The 15,848-nt window shown below is 24.8% G+C and overlaps 1 protein-coding gene across 4 annotated transcripts in view; it reads right to left on the bottom strand.

Annotated features, from left to right (window-relative positions):
- Positions 1-15,848, bottom strand: part of LOC127279650 (ABC transporter G family member 23) — an 82,258-nt gene that overhangs the window by 24,851 nt on the left and 41,559 nt on the right. Inside the window, exon 1 of one of the 4 annotated variants that reach the window (XM_051302157.1) lies at positions 14,551-14,914. The exons of the other annotated variants lie outside the window; for them this stretch is intronic. The gene's annotated coding sequence lies outside the window, so the exon portion shown is untranslated. Of the gene's footprint in view, positions 1-14,550; positions 14,915-15,848 lie in introns of those variants that run through there. 4 annotated transcript variants of the gene reach the window in all.

Below are 15,848 nucleotides of genomic sequence, written 5' to 3'. Positions count from 1 at the left end.
ATAATCTAAATTCGGCTACTACTTTTCTAGTAACAAAACAAAATTATTATTTGTCATAATTCTCTACAACTACCGCATCCTGCTCTAGTGAAAACTTAGTAATTTTATAGTAACTTTTAATTCTAACAATAAAGTTACTAAATTTTTACTAGAGCAGGGTGCGGTAGTAGAGGAGAATTATAACAAATGATGAGTGGGGACAATGGAAACCAACCTTCCCTGCTATGTATCGAAAAAAAGCTACCATTCCCTGCAAAGTGTCACAATTAGGATCTTCCACTAATTATTTTATATTTCTTTGTCAATAAGATTTTGACATGATTCTTAACCAAAAAAAATAATAGTAATTCAAAATTACTTTTTAAATTACAAATAAGTAGCAAAAAAAATTAGGAGTAGCCTTATTTTGGCCTAAATCTCAAAAGATCAAATTCCGTAAAGTCGAATAAACATTTTAATCGAATTTCTAAAAGTTCTAATAGCAAAAGATATAAATTTTGTAAAAGTTCTAATAATATAATAATAATAATAGTGATAATAATTTAATAAAACTAAAAATTCAACTTTATAAATTTAATTAATCTTTTGAGATTTGGGTCAAAATAAGACGACTCAATTTTTTTTTCTAATTTGAGGATTTTACAAATTGCTCTGGTAATATAAGGAATTTCGATCGATTATTATGTATAAATTATAAAACGTCAATGGGTCGCGTCGCCCTGTCATATTTACCAATATCAATGATTTTGCAGCTATATATATAATACGTAATGTTGCTTAGTATTCGAAAATCGAAGTTAAACATGGCGTCTATTGGTCAGAAGTTGCGTAACTTATACGACATTCCTCGACATACCACGAGGACGCATGTGGAAAGATCAGCTTGCGAATCTGCTTTTTCTGGGCCATGGTCGAATCGAATTTCTTATATACCAACCAACAGTGGCTCACCTTTCGTGAAGGTCTTTCTTTCTTCACACTTTTCCTTTTCTTTCATTTTTCCTCTTCATCTACTTTCACTACTTAAATTCAATTACATCGACAACCATATCTCTTTAAAACAATTTACTGTCAGCACCTTCCTCTTTTCTCAATATTTACTTTTTTCATTTAACATTTTTATTTAATCATTTCATATATCCTATGTATATATATATGAAACTTTGTACTTGTTTTTTGAGGCTTTCTATACACGCACTTGGGTCATTTATATATGGGTGATTCTTCACGAAGTGTACAATTCCATATCCCTTGTGTTTTTTTTTAAGAAATAGTAATGAATCCAACGTGAAAAAGTAACTTTAGTGTTTACAAACAAAAGCCTATAGCCACTTTAATTTGTAAAATTAAATATTAATCTTAAAAGGCAAATTAAAGAGCCAAATCGTCATGGGGAAGCTTTTTATTTACAAAACAAAAATAAATATTATTAGCAATATACAATAATCAAAATAATTATTGGTAATAATTTTTTATTGTCCAAGTTTATAGAATTCAGAAAAAAATTGATTGTTAAATCATTTTTTCGGTGTTAATTCCTGTCCCCGCAGTTTCGTGCGTCATGGGAAAGCTTTTTAATAAAACTGAATTATTTCATAAAAATTAAAACAAAACTTAGTTATACTTTAGCAGAAGCAATAAAGTAGACTAATTTTTTGTTTTTACAATTTTAAAGCGCCAATTATACATAGGAAATCACAGAATCGTCATGGTGAAGCCTTCACATATTTAACAATAAATTCAATAATTATTAATATTTTCAGTTAAATAAAGTGCAGTTGTATTAATTTAGCAAGTATAAATGCCGTGAATACGAAACAGATTGAAAATCGTATTTTTTCCGGCCCACCATGGATATTTCATTTTTGAGTACTAACCCTGAACTCTCTAAATCTGAATTAGTAAAAATGTTTACTAATTTAAATTAGTGACTCACTTTTTGCTTTAGAATTAGTTAAATTTTACTAAATGTTAGTAAAAGTTACTAATAATCAGTAAAATTTTACTAATTCATAAGCAAAAAGTGAGTAACTAATTCAAATTAGTAAACACTTTTACTAATTCAGATTTAGAGAGAAGATTATAATTTAATTTTTGTTAAATTTTTAAAAAATTTAATAATAGCAATAACTAAATTGCACACTACGTGGAGAATCACCCATATTTTTTTTTATGTTTATAATACAGTAGTGCGAAATAAAACAAAAAATTGTTTTTTTTAACTTTTTTGGCTGATGTAGCAATTTTTTTTAAAAATTGTATTGATTTAATGATCGTTCTTTTTATAGCCTATATAAGAACGAATACAAATTGGTTTTAATGAAACAATTAAATACAGATCAGGGCATGAATTTTTGTGAATCATATATATGTATATGAAACCTGATTTAAATCAAGAAACTGTTTAACTTGTTAAACTTACAACGTACATTATAAAAAGATGCGCTTGGAATTATTTATTAAATTTGCTATTGTCATTAATTTTTACTAACGGACAAGAAAATATTAAATGAGACTGAAGCTATAACAGCATAATGTAATTAATATACTTTTTTCTAAGTAGCCATTAAAAATAAATTCATTTATCTATTTTTTTTATTCTTAATTTTATAATTGAAAAATTAATCTTTATTCTCTAAAATAAATTAAATTAGTGAGAATTTATTTTACTAATATTTAAAAGTATCAAATTGATACCAAAAGTATCAAATTGATACCAAAAATATCAAATTGATATAAAATTTTGGATCAATTTGATATTTTTCGTATCAATTTGAAACTTTTAAATTAGCGTTTAAATAAAAATGCCGTTTAAGCTTTTGTTGCAATTGTTTGCAAAACCTTTGAGACAAAACACATAAGTAAAAAAAATTAAACATTCATGTTTTTTTTGACGTTTCGACGGTACTATCGTCATCATCAGAAAAGAAAATTTTAAAATAAAAAGGTGCGTGTTCAACACAGAAGAGTGCGATTACCATTAATTAATATTTATTTATTCAACATACGAGTACTAAAATGACCCATCATCGTACATAAAGTACATAAGGACCTTCAGAAAAAAATATTTAATTGACGTTTAAAAATATAAAAAAATTTATTTTTAGTAATATCTGATCGTATCTGATTTTAAGAAAGCAATATGAAGAAAATTTTCATCTGTAAAATGTATAAATAAATATATATAATAATAATAAATAAAAAAAAATTAAACAATTTTGAAACAAAAAAAATAGCAAAAGCTTGTATGATAAACAAAAAAAAAAAATAATTTGAATATTTCAGAAAATATTTCGAATTTTTGAAAAATAATTGAGATTTCCTTTTTTATTGCTATGTGATCACTTGACGTGGACTCGCCTATCTTATTATAGATTTTCACTTTCTCTACTCTCGATCTATTATATAGCATTAAACAATTCTTCATTGAAGCTGTTACTCTATGGCTATTACAATCTTTAATGGTCAAATATGTAATTCGGTTTAAAGTGTCAGATCTTAAAAAAGAAAAATCTGTAATGTGATCTAATTGCATCTTTCAAAGATAGTATAATACCAGTATTTATATCATAAATCATTTATAATAGTAACAAAAAGAGTATATATATATATATATTGAATTATAAAATAGTAATATTAAATATATGTAAAATACAATTATTTTTTATAGATATATTTAATATAATTTCTAAAAGCGATTTAGTAAAATTTATTTTCATTAACTTTGATAAAAGGTTTGTTAATATTTTTGAAATTATTAATGAAATATTTTTAGCTATACTTGATATTGGACAATTAACTTTCGCACGCAACATTAAATGCATATATATATGTATATGCTATAGTGTATAAGTTGAAGCAGGTTTGATAGTGAAATCGAGAGTGCAAATGTACTTGTAGATATAGGCATTATGCGGTAATTCATAATTGCACGTGCGAATCAGGTATACATTAATTACTGTTGTAATATAAAACATTCATATTATTTCTTTGACTATCGTGTGTTAATTAATTTTAAATATAATTATTGTTATTATAAACTCAGAGACATTTTGTATAACACTAATTTGATCATATATATGGTCAATTTCATTTAAAGATTCTTATGATATCTTTTGATAATTTCTAAAGTTTTAAAAATTAAAGGATGAATTTGCCATAACAAAAATACAAAGATTTTTTGATACTTTTGAAATTATGTTAAAGTTGAATTAATTTAACGTAATTTTGCAAAGTTTAAAACAATTTTTACCGTCTAGTTTTGAAAATATTTGCAATTAAATTAACATTTGTGTCTTATGGAGTCTTATCTGATGTCATCCCTGACAGTAAAACATAGACAAAAGACTGCTGATTATAATACGCGATTCAAAAAAGGTTATTTATAATATTCAATCAAAATGCATAATTGTCACGTTTTTTCAAAATTTTTCTCATTTTTTCAAATTTGTATTTTCCACATTTTGGGTTTTAATTCGTTTCAATTTTATACTTTTTAAGTTAACAGTACTAGAATAATGTATAGAAAAACTTTAAACTTTTGAAAACATAATCTTTAAGATCTTAGCTTTAATTTACTTTTTTGAAACTTAAAAAATGTTTTGTGGTTCCTGAAATATGTTAAAAAATGTCCGAGCATGTTTTTCTACAACTCATCACTTTTCGCCGCCTCGCTGTTGGGTTGTAGAAAAACATGCTCGGACATTTTTTAACATATTTCAGGAAACACAAAACATATTTTAAGGTTTAAAAAAGCAAATTAAAGCAATATATACAGAGTGTGCAAAAAGTATGGAAACTTGCAAATATCTCGAAAAGTACGCATTTTCGTGATACTTCTTTTTTCGCACTGTTGGGTCCTGGGCCCAATATTTTGGTTTCAAAAATGTAGATCTTTTTGTTGGAAACAACTTTTGTGTTGAACATTTTTCACAAAAATGCATACAGAAATCCGCTTTTTCTTGGAAATGACTATTATATTGGCAAGGTTAAATGATGTCTTGTTTTAACAGAACTTCCTTTGTTTAAATGGATGAATCAATACATTAAGTTGGTTCCTGTCCATATTTATATATGTTATCTTAATTTAAACAGTGTTTAATAATTTTAATATGTGTAATATTTTCGTATATAGTGAAATGAAAGTTTTAGAATGCCGTAAAAAATCATTAGAAATAGATAATACATATTTTTTAAGAAACAATTTTTTTTTTCATTTTATCAAAAAGGTTTTACGAGGATAATAATTACAGTTTATAGTTCAGAAATATATATATAATATAGCTTTCTCAGTATTTCCTTTTGAAGTAAAATCAAATTAAATTTGACTTTATGCTATGAAGGAGAAACGTTTTTCCTCATAATAATCACCGGTCCATTTTCGGATGCGTTTATTGTTGGTTCCGTGAGTACCAAGTTGTTACTTATTTCACGCGCATGTAAACTGCAATATACATCAGGAAGTTATAAATTTTGTCCATTAAAAATTATAAAAGTCTTTTGAAATCTTTCTTTTTTAAATTCAAAAAATTTTCCATACAGAAAAAAAGAATTCATAATTTAAATATAGAGATTTGTTTCAACGATTTTGTTTAATTTAACACAGTTTTTAATATTTTATTTTCATATATGAAAAATATCTTTTTCTTTCATTTAAAAAATATTATTTGTTTCAATGAAAATTACAATATGTTTGATTTAATCTTCAAAGTTAGTTTAGAATGGGCGCAAGTAAATTTTTACTGGAATTCTAGTAGAGCGTCCGAATATGACAAATCTTTATATTTTTTTTACAACTGCCTCACCCTGCTTTTATCTATATTCTAGTTCCCTGTCGTGTATCAAAAAAAGCTACCATTCCCTGCAAAGTGTCACAATTCGGATACTCCACCAATGGTTTCCATTGTCTTCACTCGCTATTTGTCATAATTCTTGTCAACTACCGCACCCTTCTCTAGTGAAAATTTAGTAACTTTATTGTTAAAATTAAAAGTTACTATAAAGTCAGTGAATTTTTACAAGAGCAGAGTGCGGTAGTTGTCGAGAATTATGACAAATGGCGAGTGGGAACAATGGAATCCAACCAAGATTTTCACATGATTCTTAAACTAAAAAATTAATTTATTTTTTCAATTTATTAAAATAACAGTTGTAGATTTATTATATAAAAATTCGAATTTAGGGAAAATGTGAGTCACGTAAAAATACACATCTGAAGTATTATATCGTTTGACTGACCTACTTTAATAAAATTTCTTGACCAAGCATTTCTTTTTTGATACCTGGCGGTCGAAACTTTGTAATCTTTATTCGTAAAATGTCAAAATCATTATGTATTACATATAATAGGTGAAATGGCGACACATTTATAACATCTTTTTTTTTTTTATTTTTTTTTGTTAATCATTTATCAATTTTTGAATAATTTCTTTTCTCGTTCCATATTAAAGATTTAAAGATAAAATGTTAGTGCTTATTATTTACGACTTCAGAAAATGACTAACAATCGTTCATTAGAGTCAATCAATGCGAATAAAATACTTTATAACCGATTGTTTGCATAATCATCGTTAATAAATGTTAGAAAATTTGCCCTCGTTAAATTCATTCTACATTTGAATTGATTATTTGTTTTTTGGTTTTTTTTTTTTTAAGAAACTGGTTAATATATCATTTAAATGATATACGGGAAATAATAGTATAAAAATCATGTGTGAATGAATTCGAAATTAGAAAAAAAAATTTCAGTTTCAGGAAAATTATCAAAAAATGACTAATGGCACGGAACTGATGGTAACGCAGTACTGCGCCAGTACTGAATTCTGTAAATTTCTGGTAGGGTTTAGAAAATTATAATTTTTTCTTATATAGTTAATTAATGATCATAAATTCACACTAATTAAATGCACATTATGTGTATGTAATTTTTGTTTTAAATAATGAATATAATAAAATGGAAAATAATATATTGTCTCGAACAATCATTGATCGTGAGAAAGACACTTTATTGAATAATCAGCGTAGCGATTAAATAATAGCTTTTCTTCCTGCTTGTTGAGAATTTAGATATGATCTTTTTTTCATGAATCATATATATATTGAAACTCAGATATATTTACTTTCTTTTCTTCAGTGTCTATTTAGATTATTCAGAAATCCGAAATTTCACTGATTTCTGTTTGCATAGAGGGTTAATGTAGTATCTAATTATCTATATTAGTAGAAAAAGTTTCTGAATTTATTGAAGCGAAATAATATTTGGAAAAAAAAAATTTATCGCTTCAGTGATTTTTTTTAACTTCTGTGTTATGTGCGAGAGGATTAGAAAAGTCTTTACGTCAATAATTGATTTGTGTCTAATAATTTAATTCTTCCGTGACTGGCACTATATTCTAAATAAGAAATTTATATTTATAAGAACAAAAACGTAAAATTTAGAATTTCACTAACTTTTTTTTTTTTTTTAATTGAGAAAAATATATAGAATTCTTTCAAGAAACGAGAAGGATCAATTTTGAGATATCATGACACTTTAGTGCATTGAGTTAGTATAATAATGGTTTAACTGTCATTGTGGTTATTTACTATTTCTTGACTTCTACCTTGCATTCATATCTCGTCATTTGAAATTCAATTACCGACAGATTTTCATTTTACATAATTTCTTTTTTTATCCGTTTATTTAAAAGAATTCTAATTTAACCTAATTTTAATTAAGCAAAATTATTATTCAACATAATTTTAAGTGAGTTGATTTTTTAAATGTAAGAATTCCTTATATTCGACGAATCTTAATTTTAAAAAAAAATGTTTATTTAACAAATTGTTATTTGATAGAATTCTTAAAATTTTCATTTCACCGAAATTACAAAATGGCCGAACAAATAACCGACAGAAGGATTTTGCACGAATTTAAAAATAATTGACCAATCAGAAATTTTTAGGAAAATTGTGATTGGTTAATTTTAAAAGTTGCGCCGAAATCATTCTTTCGATTGTTTGTTCGGATATTTGTAATTTCGGTCAAATGAAAATTTTAAGAATTCTATCAAATAACAATTTGTCCAATAAAAATTCTTTGAAATAAAGATTCGGTGAATTAAGAATTTTTGCATTTAAAATTATCCGGTATAATAATTATTGTAAAAATTAAAATTGGGTTGAATTAGAATTAACAGAATTATAAACATTCGTGTAATAAAAAGTTCTTTTAAATTAAAATTTGCTAAAAGTATGTTCTACTTTAAAAAAATTATTCATAATTGTAAAGAATGAATTTTTAAACATTTTTATTTTATAAAGTAAATATAGTAGTAGAGTAAAATAAATTTGTCATATCCAAAAGTAAATGATTAGTCAACGAAAGTTTGATCAACTAATTTTTTTCTGCGTATACTCTTGAAATTTCATATATACATTCTTTAAAGTTAATGAAAATTCCATGAACTGGTGTTTAATATTTTCTTAACATTCACGACATAGTTTTTGTGAATTCTTTTTTAAAAAACGGTATTGACTTCAATAATTTACTTTAAGACTGCTTCCACAATAGCTAAATTGCATCGTCTTGAAGACGATTTTTTAAGATGAGACAATGCGCGCGCATCCATTGCCAACTGTCGACAAAAAAATTTATTTTACATGGTTCACTATTTTCCACAATTTTAGATTGTAAATATTATTGAAATTATACAAAAAAAACTTGTTTTGTTAAAGAAATTAAAAATTTTATATCTTCTCAGATAAAATGTTTTTTTTTTTAAATTTTTATCGTACACACGTGAAATAAATTTTTTGTCGACAGTTGGCAATGGATGCGCGCGCATTGTCCCGTCCTAAAAAATCGTCAAGATGACACGATTTAACTATTGTGGAAACAGCCTTATTTACAATTGAAAAAATACAATTAAAAACAATTTAAAAATGGGCTTTTAATGGATTTAATCATAACTGTCACTTAATTTCGAAGAAATTAAGAAGGTTCAACTCATTAACATAACCTCAAACTAAAAAGTAGTTTTTAATAGAATTAAAAATATTATATTTAAAATTGAAATCATCCAAATTCGAAAGTACAATTTTGGAAAAAAATTATTTTAAGTTAAAATTTGTTGTTAAGTAAAATAAACATTTTGTATTTTTTTAAATGTTAGTGAATAATTCTTGCAGTGTTAAACAAAAACTTACGTTAGTGACATTGTCGCTTAGGCTGATTTTGGTGCATTTTACTACTGAAATACCGACCAAAACAACAATGTTACGTAAGTTTTTGTTTAACACGGCAGAATTATAATTTTGTATTCAATTTTTACAATCAATAACTCATATATAAACTAATAACATTTAAAAAAACAAAATGTTTATTTGATTTAACAACAAATTTTAACTCAAAATAATTTTTTTCCAAAATTGTATTTTCGAATTTGGATGAATTCAATTTTTAATATATTTTTAATTCTGTTAAAAAAACTTTTTAGATTGAGGTCATGTTGAACATTATTAAAATTCGTGAAAATCAAAATTCAAACAAATTAATTTTAAAGCTTATTTCATACGTTTCCCTATAATAAGCGGTTGAATGACTTGTTTTGTTTGTTTCTTCTTTTGTAAAATGCCGCATAAAATTATTATTCAGAATTTCTATTCGAAACTAGAGAAGCTAAAACTATTAAAATTGTCAAGTCACCAAATGTGCAAGGTGATTGACTGTAATTGAGAAGGTCGGTTGTTGAACGCGATGCGATTGCGATGGTCAGCAACCGTCACAATATAGTATATATTGTGAGGAGAGGACGATAGTTTTGCGCGATGCAAGTCAAATTCAACTTGCATTTTCTTTCTGCTGCGTCTATAGAAAGTATATGTTTCTCATGATCTTTCACGTCATATGCACAACTATCTCAAACTGATTTCTTCACAAAATAGTTTCGCTCCACGTCTTACCGACGTATGAAAGCCATTATAGCAAATGAATCTACAGTGTATTAACAAAAAAACAAATCAGTCCAAAGAAAATTTTCATTTTTTTTTTCAATAATTGATTTTTAATGATTTTCTTTCATTTAAAGTGCATATACATTTGCACTCGAAATATTGGTAATATTATGAAATTTACACTTAATTTATTCCAGGAAAAACATAGTTTTTTTTCTATAATCGAAATTATATATCTTTCAAGAATTTCAGTCTGGTCATACACCTTTTCTCAAGGATAACTTAGGAATCTCAGTTTAATTTGAAGTAAACGTTTACTTTCGTATATAATATGTATGCAATAGTTCACACGGCTTTTCAAACCATATTTCTTTAGGAATGAAATTTCAATTTCTATAAATGTTTATCTTTTAAAGATATGAAAGTTAAAAAGAAATGCTTATACAAAAATTTTTTATATTTCCCTTTTCATCATTGACAATATTATAGTGAAATTTCTAAATTTATATTTTATTCTGTGTTCAAGAATATGGAAATTTTTTTTTTTTCATAACTTACAGTTTGCATTGTATTAAGAAAATAGTTAAATATTGGAAAAATTTTAATAGACGGAAATATAAGTGACTTTTTTTAAAAATGATCTTTTCTGATTTTTTTTACAAAAAAGTTTTATTTGAACCAAATATACCATTTTTTTTTGTATTAATATAATTTTTGTTTTGTTTATTTCAAAGAAAATTTGTCAAATAATTAATTATTTGAACTAAATAAACGAGACACATAAATAATGCGGAAAATTAATAGAATTTATATTTGTTCGAATTATTTTTTTAATAGAATTTCCACGATTTTCTACTACAGAATTTTTATATAACCGAAAATTCATTTTACAGAATTTTTTATTTCTTTGAATTTTCATTTGTCAGAAGTTTTATTTACTCAAATTTTCATTTAACATAATAGCCATTTTAATGAATTTTTATTAGTTAGAATTTCATTGCATAGAATTTTTATTTAGATGAATTTTTATTTTTAATACACACAGAATCATGTCAAAATCTTATCAATCTTATTGACAATAAATATAAAATAATCAGTGGAGTATCCGAATTGTGACACTTTGCAGGGAATGGTAGCTTTTTTTCGATACATGGCGGGGAACTAGAATAGAGAAAAGCAGGGTGCGACAGATGTAAAAAAATATAAAGATATGTCATATTTCGGACGTTCTACTAAAATTCCAGTGGAAATTTACTTGCTCATTCTAAACTAACCCTTAAAAAAACGAAATTTTATTTTCATTAGGTCTAAGCAGAATGAAATCTCTAATCGTAAATCTTAAGCTTTTACATGAGAGAGAAAAGGATAGAAATATCTTATGTCCTTTTCTCTCTCATGTAAAAGCTTAAGATTTACGATTAGAGGTTTTTATTCTGCGTTGGCCCATTGCAACCACAAATGAAAATTCGTCTAAAATAAATTCTATGCAATAAAATACATTTATTTTGGTTGTTTCAAAGAATTTTTTTTTTCTGAATATATTTCATACTAACTAAAAATTAATCATTTAATATTTCTTAATTTAGTTCTAAATTGATGTTATGTTTAAAATTTATAAAAAAAAAAACAAAAAATAAAATAAAATTCATTATTTTGTAGTTTTAAACTTTCGACTTAAGTCCAAAGTTCTTATATTGATAGGTCTCTCAACGCCTTTGAGTGAAAGTGAGTATAGTTGACGATATATTAACTCGTTTCTCAGTGTATTGATTTAAATATTGAGTTAAAGAATGGCTAGATCAACCAACCGTAATTTTAGGAACGTCACTGACCGAATCGATGCCACGTGGCTTCAAGGTAGGCCATGTAACAGGATTCACACCAGCAAAATGTTATTATTATTATATAGTTTTTGACTTGCAAATTTGAGAAAAAAAAAATTTTTTTTTCAATTACAAAAAAGGTGTCAAACTTTGATTTTTTACTTTACAGCGTACAGTTGCTAAAAATTTCTTAATTAAAATCTTCAATTGACTCCTTCACTGTGACTGACCTCTATAAAGAAGCGAAATAAAAAAAAAAAAGAACGTCATTTAACCGCTATAGCAGCATCTAAAATATCACTAAAAAAAATTTTTGAAATTTTTGGAGTTACTGAATCTAAAACTGAAAATTCAAAATTACCACCAAGAATAAAATTTACGAAGCTGAAGTACGCAACGTTTATATAAACGATTTTTAAAGAAATAATTTTTTAAAATGAAAAATTCTATAATTTTTTGCCTAAAAAATATTTTTTTATAATTTGTTGATTAATGAAAACTACAAGAAAAATTTTTTAAGCAAAAAATTATAGAATTTTTCATTTTAAAAAATTATTTCTTTAAAAATCTTTTATATAAACGTTGCGTACTTCAGCTTCATTAAAATTTTAAAGTTGGAGGAATTTGTCTGAAAATGCTTATACAAAAAAAATAAATTTCAGTAATTCAAAAAACATCCGAATTAATATTTTAAACTTGACTTTTAAAATTCTTTTCCGATTATATAAAGTCATTTTTTTGAGTTTTCAAAACTTGGAATATTTATCCCCTAAAAATTCCGAAGTAATAATTATCAGCCGAGCTGGTTAAATTTCAAAAATTATTTTATTAATTATTTAAATATTAAATTTTCAATTATTTATTTTTATTCAAAATTTTATTTTGTCAATTTATTTATGTAGTTTATTTAAAATTTTGAATTTTTTAAAATGTGCCTGAATTTCTTAAGGTTCAAATTTTTTTTGTCTCTAAATTTTTTAAAATATAAAAAAGTACATTTAAACATTTAATAAATTAAAAATTTATTTTTGGATACAGAAAACGATAGTTTAAAATACAGTTTGAAGTTAAAAAAATGTTAAACAAATTTTTCGTTTATTTGAGCAAACATTTTGACTGAAACGTCTCAATTCAAAACCAATTTGATATGGCAATATATCAGTTTTTTAGTTCTTTAGATAAACAATAAAAGAAAAATTTTTGGTTTAAAATTTTTTTTTTATCAAAATCACTTAGTTTTGAAGTCAATTTTTTATCTGGAATTTATTTCGAGATAATTAAATATATTATATTAAGTGGACTGGACACTGGAGTTTAAACGATACACTTTTAGTATGTGCAGATAGAGAGGACGTGTTCTGTTTTAATTTACAAGCACATCACGAAATGTTGGCCTTACTCATTGCAAATTTATTGTCCTGACGTAAGTCAACTTCAACGAAAAGAAAAAAAAAACCCTTTTCACATTACAAAATAAAAAATTCTCCTTTCACATATAAATTCATTTTATATTTCAGTGAAACATTTCTTTCAAATTTTTGAAAACATTAATAAAAAAAAGTCAAAATTATTATTTTTTTTTTAAAACCAAGTTTATTAATAAATTTATTTTTGTTTCAGACATCATGTAAAGATTTTAGCACCGTTCGTTATAACAAAGAGAAAAAAAAATTAATAAAAGATGATTCTAAGTAGTTAAATAACTATTTTTCTTAAGATTTATTTACCGAATGTGATACATTTTCATCATAAATACATTATGTTAATATTTATTAAAAGTGGTTTTTTTTTGTTTTGAATTTTAATTATGAATATTACAAAAAATGTCCTGCTGGAAAATTAATTTCAGTTACGATAACATGTTATTATTTAAGATTACTTTAACATATATCTACAAAAGGGAAAAATTTGCACTCTCTAAATCTGAATTAGTAAAAATGTTTACTAATTTGAATTAGTGACTCACTTTTTGCTTCTGAATTAGTAAAATTTTACTAATTGTTAGTAAAATTTACTAATAATGAGTAAAATTTTACTAATTCAGAAGCAAAAAGTGAGTCACTAATTCAAATTAGTAAACTTTTTTACTAATTCAGATTTAGAGAGCACAAATTTAACTTTTGAAAAAATAAACAGGTGAATTTATTTCAAATGAATTACTTATTTACATTTAAATTTTTTTGCCCTGATATAAATTTTGTTTCGAAAATTTAAGTTTTATAATTTTTTTTTTCAAGTATATTAATAAAAAAAGTATATTTCACATAAGACGTGAGATTATGCACAAAAATTGTCCTTATACTTTGATCAAATTCAATATTATTATGTTCAATTGACAAATGTTCGTGTTAATTTTACTCAAACGAAATTGATTAAATTTTTGGACATTTATAATTATTTTGTTAGTCTTAAAAGAAATGTTTCACTATGTCTCTCTTGGTTTTTAGACTTTTGTAAATGTCAAGTGTCTTTGGTCCAGATACTTTATCAAAAGAAATTGAGGCTAATGGAGAAATACAAGTCTTGTGAATATTTTACTTTTTTTAGTAAAATTTCTTTTAGTTGAAACGAACAGTATATGGTAACTTGTCCTAAATTTAGTTATAAAAAGAATAAATTATTTTAGTATTTAGAAAAAAATATTTAACTATAAAAAAAAATTTGGTAATCATTAAAAATATAGAAAAAAAAGAATCTAAAATTTATCATAAATGTGTGAAGAAAAAATTTCATTTTAAGAAATCTTAATGTTGAAAGTAAATAATACCATAATGAAATAATAAATATATTATACCTAATAAAGAAAAGGACAAATTAAAAGATGTTCTGACAGCTCGTGCCTTTGGAGCCGTCAGGTGTTTCTTCTTTGTGATTTCTGGTGAACTAGCTAGTTGGAATAAAAAAATTGCCAACTTTTGCTAGGTATGATCCCGACCAGTGAACTTCATCGATAGATTCCAAAAATTAAAAATCACTATCGACATTTCACTCCCGTCACACAGAACACATGACCAATCTTTTTTTTTTTTTTTTTTCGAAATAGTATTTATAAACAGATGACACCGAATAAACACGAGACTATAGATATAAAAGAAGGCACTCGGAACCTTCTTTAACTGAGTCCTGCCGTAAGACTAAGCGCTACCACTTGATTCGCAAATGGACTCGCAGCAGGTCGACTCTTTTCCCCCCACCCAACATTTCACCTTAACTCTTTGCTCACCTGTTCCCCTTCTTCTACACCCCCACCTGAAAGCACCCTTAAACTTTCAAAGAACGTGGATCTTGTACTTTTAATCAACACGCGTGTGTTGCTTGTATCGTATTACAAAAGTGTATATCTATTTAAAGTTAATTAAGTTCAAAATTTATTAATAAAAAAAAAACACACACACAATTTTTCTTTGATAAATATTATCCCTAAAACTCAGTTTTAATTTACATTACTTTGAATTTAAAAAAAACTTTATTTCAAGTATAAAATTAATATCAAACCGAATTTTTATTAAAATGAAATTTTATTTAATAGAATTTCTATAATTTTTTTCTCGTTAAATTTTCAAAAAAATTTCACATATTTATAACAGTTTATTTAATCGAAATTTCTAGTAAAATTTGTATTTTAACATAATTTCTGCTTATTTAAATTTTTTAAAAAAGGAATATGAAATAAACAATCAAATTAAAAGTTTATATATGGGGCATTTAATGGGAAATTTTCATTGAAAATTTTTTTTTGTCCGAAATTTTTTTTCGAAATCTATATGAAAAATAAGAAAATACATATTTTTTTATTTGATGAAAATGAAGAAAGTTATGATTTTTTGAAATTTAACGTCAAGGAGGTGTGTTTTTGGAACATTTTTTATTCTATTGTACTAATAAATTAAAAATTATGCTATATATGACATTTGTTCATATTTTTTTTCAAATTTTTCAAATATGTGCTCAAAAATAACGTACCTATAACAGAAGCAAAAAAAAGTTGAAATTAAACTTAAAAAGTGAGTTTTCTCAAAAGAGACACTTTCGAATTTTAATTTTTTTTTTTGCATTACAATCTTTTAGTTTTTAAATTACTATTTATAATTT

This window comes from Leptopilina boulardi, unplaced genomic scaffold (genome assembly GCF_019393585.1).
Source record: "Leptopilina boulardi isolate dan_hultmark-lab unplaced genomic scaffold, ZJU_Lbou_2.1 LbouV2_221, whole genome shotgun sequence".
NCBI lineage: Eukaryota > Metazoa > Arthropoda > Insecta > Hymenoptera > Figitidae > Leptopilina > Leptopilina boulardi.
The sequence above is the reverse complement of the archived record's forward strand: the minus strand, read 5'-3'. Positions and strand labels throughout refer to the sequence as shown.